The sequence below is a fragment of the Leopardus geoffroyi genome, chromosome D3 (genome assembly GCF_018350155.1).
Source record: "Leopardus geoffroyi isolate Oge1 chromosome D3, O.geoffroyi_Oge1_pat1.0, whole genome shotgun sequence".
Lineage (NCBI taxonomy): Eukaryota > Metazoa > Chordata > Mammalia > Carnivora > Felidae > Leopardus > Leopardus geoffroyi.
Genome location: NC_059339.1, coordinates 90751642 through 90759467, shown reverse-complemented (window position 1 = coordinate 90759467; position 7826 = coordinate 90751642).

Below are 7826 nucleotides of genomic sequence, written 5' to 3'. Positions count from 1 at the left end.
GTGCCATTCATGAAGATGGGGAACCTTCTGGAGAGAGCAGATGCGTGTGGGTCAGCAGTGTTATTTAGAAGGGAACATGATGATGATGATGATGATGATGATGATGGCAGCAAACATTTATTGAGCATTTATTCTTTGCCAGGCCTTCTTGTAATGCTTTACTATTTTAACCCTCACAGCACCGTAAGGGTGAATCTATCAAAGAGATGTCAGACGGCAATCATCGATAAAAAAAAATTCTACTAAAGCGAATTGAGGGTTTCCAAAGACTTCAGTATTCCCAAAGCATCCATTTGCAAACAAACAAAAACCTCCCCCATTGTGACATATATTTAATATAGATTTTTAGGTCCTTCTGGGGTGAGTCCCAGAAACCTGTATTTTAACAAATTCCCCTAGTGCTGCTGGTTTGAAAGGTCCAGTGATTCACAAATACAGGCTGGGACTCACTGGTGGGTCTTGAAATCAATCAAGCGAGTTATGACAAGCAATTTTACAAAGATGAAATGGAATAGAATAGAAAATATCAGTGTATCAGAGCAGCAAGGATAAGACCGGCTTTGGGAAACTTTTCCTTCAGTTTTATCTAAAGTTTATGTATGTGTGCGTGTGTCCGGTATGGGGTCATCCTGTGACTGTGCATCACAGTCAAAACAGTTTGGAAACCACTGGTCTAGGCGACACTGAGAAATGCCGCTCGAGGGTTGCTGGGCATATTTGATTCCACAGAGGGTTGTGATGGGAAGGCCCCTGACAGGTGGGGCTGACAAAGCCCCTGGGGGCTCGCTGCAGGGGGAGTGACTCCCCTCTGCTCCACAGGTGAGACTCCCTGAGAGTCTCCTCGTGCCCGCGCTGTGCTCCCTCCTCCTTCCCCCACCTGCTCCTTTGCCTCAGAGCTGGAACCCACCACTGCCCTCCCTCCTCTGCCCCGGCCCAGCCTTCCCTGCCAGGACCCCCACGGGCCCCTCCTGTCTGGCGCGCATGCCTCCATTCAGGAAGTTCCCCCAGGGTCTGTCCTGAACGCGGCATGGTCCCACACACCCAGCTGGCTTTCCCACACCGCTGTCCCTCTGCCCCCCATCCAGCCCCATCTGTTAGACCACTTGGATCGTTACGCTCACGGTCTTTGCTCTGACTCTCATCCCTCTCTTCCTCCACCATTAAGCAGTCTGCCCTTGAACATTTACATGTAGCAGGCTTCCGGCAGGCACGATGGTTTCAAAAGTCAAAGGATGCACGCAGTCTCCGCCCTTAAGGGACCTGCGGGCTGCCACGGAAGGCAGGTGCATGAGCAGTTATAGCCCGGGGAGAGCGGGCGTCTTCCCTGAGCAGACGGCACTGGATGAGAAGGGTCAGGGGGCGTTGGGGGTCAGCCAAAAACTCTCTGGACACAGGGAACAGAAGGACACAGGCAAGGAAGTGGATGAGTTTAGTGCTGTTCAACCCAAGGTTTGCTTGGGGGGACAGAGGGAGATGCGACTGGTCAGGCAGACAGAGTCCAAGGACCACAGGGATGCGTAAACTGTGTTAAGGAGTTTATCTTCTATCTCGTGGGTAATGGAGGTCCAGGGTAGGGTTTGAGCGGGGAAATGTCAGAGCATCCACATTAGAAAGACGGTTCTGGCAAAAGGGAGGCTCACAGGGTGGGTCGGGGCGAGGTGAGAAGCTGAGACGCGCCGAGAGGTGGTCCTAACGATCCAGGCAAGAGGTGGTGAGAGCTTCTGGCAAACGCTCTCCTTTTCCCTTCAGGGACATTAAACCAATTCACAGAAGCAGTGGGTGGGGCCACAGCAGTCATGTAGCTCGGCTGGCTGCTCAAGGTGAAGGGCTCAACCCCGTGCTGCACCCCCTCCCCTGGCCCCTCCGGATACCTGATCCAGGGTGGCAGGTCTAACAGAGGGCTCCTGAGGGGAGATGTTGGGCTCTCCTTCCTCTGTCGGGCACCTCACTAACTCAGAGGCCATGTGATCCTCTTCCGCGAGTCCTTTTGTCCCGACGTCTCAAGACGGCCTCCTGCCAGTCTTCCAACAGCCTAATTGTTCCAACAGGTTCTTTCACCTGCTCCTCCCGTGACCTGGCTCCTGGCCCGCACGCCTCGGGGCAGCGTCTGCACTTTGGTGGTGCCCCCTGTATATCTTGCTCCCGCGAGGGAAGTGGAGTCTTGAGCTATGTCTGATGCTAATGGAGCTAATGGCTGAGCTTCCGGCAGTCAATTCCCTTGAGGGCCGGGGGGTGGGTCATGGTGAGCACACGGCCTTCCTCCACATGTGGACCACTGTCAATCTGGATAGTCCCCATTCTCCTTCCTGGTCCAAACACGATCAGAGCTGGAAGGAGCCTTCACGGTCATGCGGCGTGACCAAGGCCTTCACGGACACACAGGACACGCAAGCCTAGAGGTCTTAAACTATTTCCCCCCGGTGACCGAACCCGAGTGACAGTCGATTTGTTCATGTGCCGTTGATTGAAAGCACCCGGTGGCGTTTACGTGGATCCCTGTTCAACGGAATCTTATTTTGGGGGCTCAGCGTAGGGCTGTGCCTCAACCCCTCTTGCCGTTGTAATGGCACCTCCCCCAGAGCTACTTTCATGGTAAAAGGAAGAAAACGAAGGGCAATTGGGCTGACTAGGTGCTCCTCAAGGCTGGTCACAGATATGACTCGTCAGGTAACATCATTTCCATATTCAGAATTCAGGTCACATTCGAGACATACCAAATCCTACCCCTGTGGGCAGGGCTGGAGAGTCTAATCTCCGGATTCAGCGATCTAAATTCAAGTATCCTTTGCTGCCATCCTAGTGAGGTCACGCTACTTACTGGCTTCCAGCATTTGTAGACTTAAAAATGGGGTCAGGGCTGTGTCCTGAGGTCTTTTCTAACCCCGTTCCAGGGGATCCAGTCAGTTGGACTCTTAGGATGGCATATCATGGTGGTGGTGAGATTCGTGGCCTCTCTCGGCTCTCCTTAGCCTCAGGACCCAGGTTTCTGGGGCGGAAATGCAGATGGCTAACTTCCGCTGTCATTTACCGCTGCTGTTGTAGAGAGGGAATTAAGTGCTAAAGACCACAGTAAAAATTGTACTCTGGGGAGTTAAAGGGTCGAAAATGAGTGCCTTTTTTTCCCTTCCGAGTTGAGAACCAGTTGAGAAGCAAGATGTCAAAGAAGTGCCAGCTTTATCGCTGATAAACTGATCGCAGGACTTGGCTTTAGATCCAAGGTGAACGAGGGTTACCAACTTGCCCTACGGCCCGCCACCTTCCCCCACCGACACAGGGTAGGCCTTGGGGAACCCACCCACGGTTTGAAAGTTGGGCTCAGGCAGAGCAGACAGTTCCTCGGGACAGAAGAGGTAAGAAAAGAAAGCAAATTGCCGGCTCTTGCAGACTTTCGATAGATTCGCTCTACGACACGGGGCAGGTGTGAGTTAGCAGTTCCGGGACTTTATTGCAGTAGAGATCCCTTCCTATGGAGTATGGGGCCAGGAAAAAAGAGGGCCTCCCACCCCCATCTGGACCTTCGGCACCCCTTCCTTCCTGCTGTAGTGAGACCTTCATCTCTAACTCCCTCAGGTGCTACTGAAAGCCGCTGTAAGCAGGTTGCATTTAGAGAAGGCGCTTAGAGCCTGTAAGACCACTCCCCTCATGTAACGTATTTCTTGGGTGATGCGGAACCAGAAGCCAAGTCGGAGTCCTGGGAGCCCCAAGGGGCAATGGGGCAGCCACCAGCTGGTGAACGAAAGTCAGAGATGGCCCACACGTGAAGTCAGTTTACATCGAGCCCCGGCTTTCCTTGGGTTGGAAGACGCATCCACCCCCAACTGACAAAAACCAAACCAAACAAAACAAACTTAGAAGCCAAAAACGCCGAGAAGACTTAAGGCAGAAGCTTGACGCCATTGTGCTCTGTGAGTGCAGCTGACAACCGCCACGGCATTTCATTCTCCTCTCCTGGTGGTGACTTACTCCTTTCTCGGTTACAGCGTATATACTTTTTCCTTCTTCCCCCCTTCTCACACCCTCAAACTGAGCTGTGCGAATAGACTCAAGATGGCAGAGTATGCCAGTGAAACCACTGGAGACTAGAAGAGGCTACTGGTGGCTTCTGGCTGTTTCTGACTATTTAAATACATACTATAAAAGTTATTTGGTACGCAATAGTATGTAATTTAGTCTCTTGCTCAGATAACTAAACATGGCCAAGATGATTATTATACAGCTAATTGGTAGGAATTATCATCAGTCCATTTGAAGTGACTGACTCGATTACTTTCCAAAAGTTGGCGGATGGGGGGCTAGCATTTCCCACATGCACATAAGAGACTGGGGAGATGAAATGCTTTCATTCCATGGACTGTGGACCAAAAACCTCCCTTTGTTTGGACATCCCGCTCTGTGGCCAGTGATTTGGCAATTTCCCGATGCTGTCAGGCATCTCTGGGCTCGTTCTGCAGGATAGGAGGGCAGACGGGCATGGCATAGAGCCAGCTTGCCAGCCAAGCATGTCAAGTCTAATGGGAATCAATTCAACTTGCTTGGCTTCTTGGATGGAGGAGAGTGTCACTTTTTTTTTTCAACATTTCAACATTTAGGAAGCACTATTCACTTCCTAAATCATGAAGCATATTTCCTTATTTATTTGAATGTTCAGACAACAACTACTCCAACACTAAGGGTAGGAGCAGGCCTGGAGGAGGGAGTCTCTGACCAAAGCTGCTGAAGGCTGAAGGCTGTGCCCTCCTTCACTTCCCAAGGCTTTTGTCCACTTTGGCTCTATCCCTAGGGTCTCCTGCACCGGGAGTCTGGGCTGCGGCCCCAGGATTCTGCAGACAGGGGTCAGGGGGTTTGCAGAGCAAAATGAGATTTCAGCTGCTTTTCTCTGAGCTTTCCTCACGCAGTGGTGGTGGCTGCCTGTTCCCAGAGACCCTGGGCTCAGCCCTCTCTCCACCCAAACGCCCGGTTCAAAGCAGCCAAAACAACACGTTGTTACTATTTCCTTGTGTTCTTTCCTTCTACGTCTCTCTCGGGAGGATCAAGAGGGCGGAGCCAGGAGCCTGTGCTAGTTTGCCATCGAGGCAAGAAATGGATGTTGCAACTTGTTGACCCTCAAATTATGTCATTTTGAGACTGTCTTTTAACCTCCTGTTAGGACAGAGGAGTTAGTACACTCTTCTTAACCACCCCATTCTCCCCATCCTTCTGGCTTAATTATAGTACAAGTTTTATTAAACTCATTTCAGTGTGAATGTGATGACTGTGTAAACATTGTTCACCGTAGAGCCAAGTGATCTGATTTTCTTTCTTACACATTTGTTTAGCTTTTGCTGGCATTGAATCTCACTGTTTTTATCAGCTTAGTTTTTTTTTTTTTTTTTATATGCGGTCACTTATTTTTTCCAAACTATCCAGACTTTTCTTTTTATTTTTTTAACTTTTCTAATTTTTTAATTTTATTTCAGAGAGAGAACATGAGCGAGGGAGAGGGGCGGAGGGAGAGAGAGGGAATCCTAAGCGGGCTCCACGCTCAGCACGGAGCTCGACATGGGGCTCGATCCTACCACCCTGGGATCTCGACCTGAGCTGAAATCAAGAGTTGGACGGTCAACTGACTGAGCCACCCAGGCGCTCCACTATTCAGACTTTTGAAACATGTTTTCCGTATAAAGGAATATATCAAGCCATCTATCAGTTCCATTCCTTTTTGCTTAGAGCCCTCCCTTTATCTGCTCCAGTAAGCACTACCCTAGAAATATCCTTTGTTGCCCCTATGTTGATCTTTTGTTCCTGAATCTCAAAACTACTCTGTCTTCTGCAAGAGCACAGCTTGCAGTTCCTTCATGAAAAAAGATACAGTGGAGGCAAAACTTTGGAGAGACTGCATATCTGATAATGTCTTTATTGTACTCCCATGCTTGATTGATAGTTTAGCTGGATATGGAATTCTTCTTTGATAATATAATTTCCCTTTGGATTTTGAAGATTATTTTAACTTCTAATATCCAGAGTTATTTTCATAAGTCTGATGTCATTTTGATTTCCTTTGTGTGATCTTCTTTATTTTTCTCTGGGAAAGCTTTTAGTTTTGCATATTCTGGGGTTCCAAAATCCAAGTTGATAAGCCCAGTATGTGTCTCTGTCATTCATTATGCTCGGCACTTAATGGGTCCTTTCAAGCTAGACACTCTTACCTCTCAGTCTGGTAAATCTTCTTGAATCAATTATTTGATAACTTCCTATTTTCTGTTCTCCCTATTTTGTCTTTCTGGACCTTAGTTGGTTCTGGATTTTCTGATATCTTTAAGTTTCTGATTTTTTGTATCACCTAAATTTAATTTTTTTAAATGTTTATTTATTTTTGAGAGAGACAGAGGGAGACAGAGCATGCATGGGGGAGGGACAGAGAGAGAAGGAGACAGAATCCGAAGCAGGCTCCAGGCTCTGAGCTGTCAGCACAGAGCCCGATCGATGCAGGGGCTCGAACCACAGACTGCGAGATCATGACCTGAGCCAAAGTTGGACGCTTAACCGACTGAGTCCCCAGGCGCCCCGCCTAAATTTAATTTCTTTGTCTTTTGGTCCCACTTTCTGAACCTGAGAGCTTTTCTTCACTTTGTCTTTCAAAAGATGGACTTTTTTAAAAGGCAGATTTTTAAAAGTGGCATCTATTTTATTTTTAATTTCCCAAGATTCTTTCATGTTCTTATTGTTACTTTTTAGCAATATAGGAACACCGTTACTATCTCATGGAAGCATGCATTCTCTTATCACCCAAGTGCAGATTTTGAAGTTTTCTCTAAATATGTTTCTACTGGATTTCTTTCTATTCCCCCCCTCAGTTTTTCTTGATCGTTTTTATTCATGTCGGTCCCTGGCCTTATGTCCGTATGTGAGTGAGGCACGAAGGCTGATGGGAAGTTGTGTGTGGGGTTTTTTGGCAGCTGGCCTCTGCTTCAAAGTGACCTGACAGCAGTCAGCCTTTTCACTGGAAAATCTTTGCATATCTGTGTGTGGAGGTCTTCTCTCGAGGGTGGTTCAGTTTCTCCAGAAAAGAATCCTCTGGTCGTCTACCAGCGGCTCACAATCTTGGTTTCTCTGTCCTGGACTCCAGCAGGTGACAGACTGGGGGGTGGATCTCACTGGGTACATAGAGTTTCTCCTAATCCCATTTTACGCATGGCATCTCCCACTCCTCTGTGTCCCGAGCGCAGAGCCTTTCTGGTGGGATTTCTCCAGAGGAAAAGGCTTCCAGTTGTCTCCTGGATCGCGAAGTGGGGGAGGGCAGGGGCCTGGCTGCAGAGGGCAGGTGGAGGGAGGGACGTGCTTCGACCCGGCCCCAGCCCTGCCATCCCATCCGCACTGTCAGTAGTGCAGATGCCTCAGCTCAGCTTCTCAGGGCTTCGGGACACCGTTTGGCCCGCCGCTGGCCGCGACCTCCCCCTGCTGGGACCAAGGGTCTGCTTTCTCGGTTCTGCTCCGCGTACCCCTCTCAGACACCTGGCGCCTTCACCCAAACTTTTGAGACGTGCTCTTGCTGCTCTTATTCTGTGTGTCTTTGTGGGATCACGTGCCTTTGTGTTCCTTGGCTTTGGTTTTTTGGGGGTGGTGGCCGGGGTGGGAATGCACACGGGGTGGGGGGGTAGGAATAGACATGGGAGGGGGTAGGAATGCACACAGTGGGGGTAGGAATGCACACAGAGAGGGGTAGGAATGCACATGGGAGGTATGGACGGACACAGGGGGTAGAAATGCACACGAGGGTGGGGGTGGGGGTAGGAATGCACACAGTGGGGTAGGAATGCATGGTGGGGCAGGAATACACGGGGGGGGGG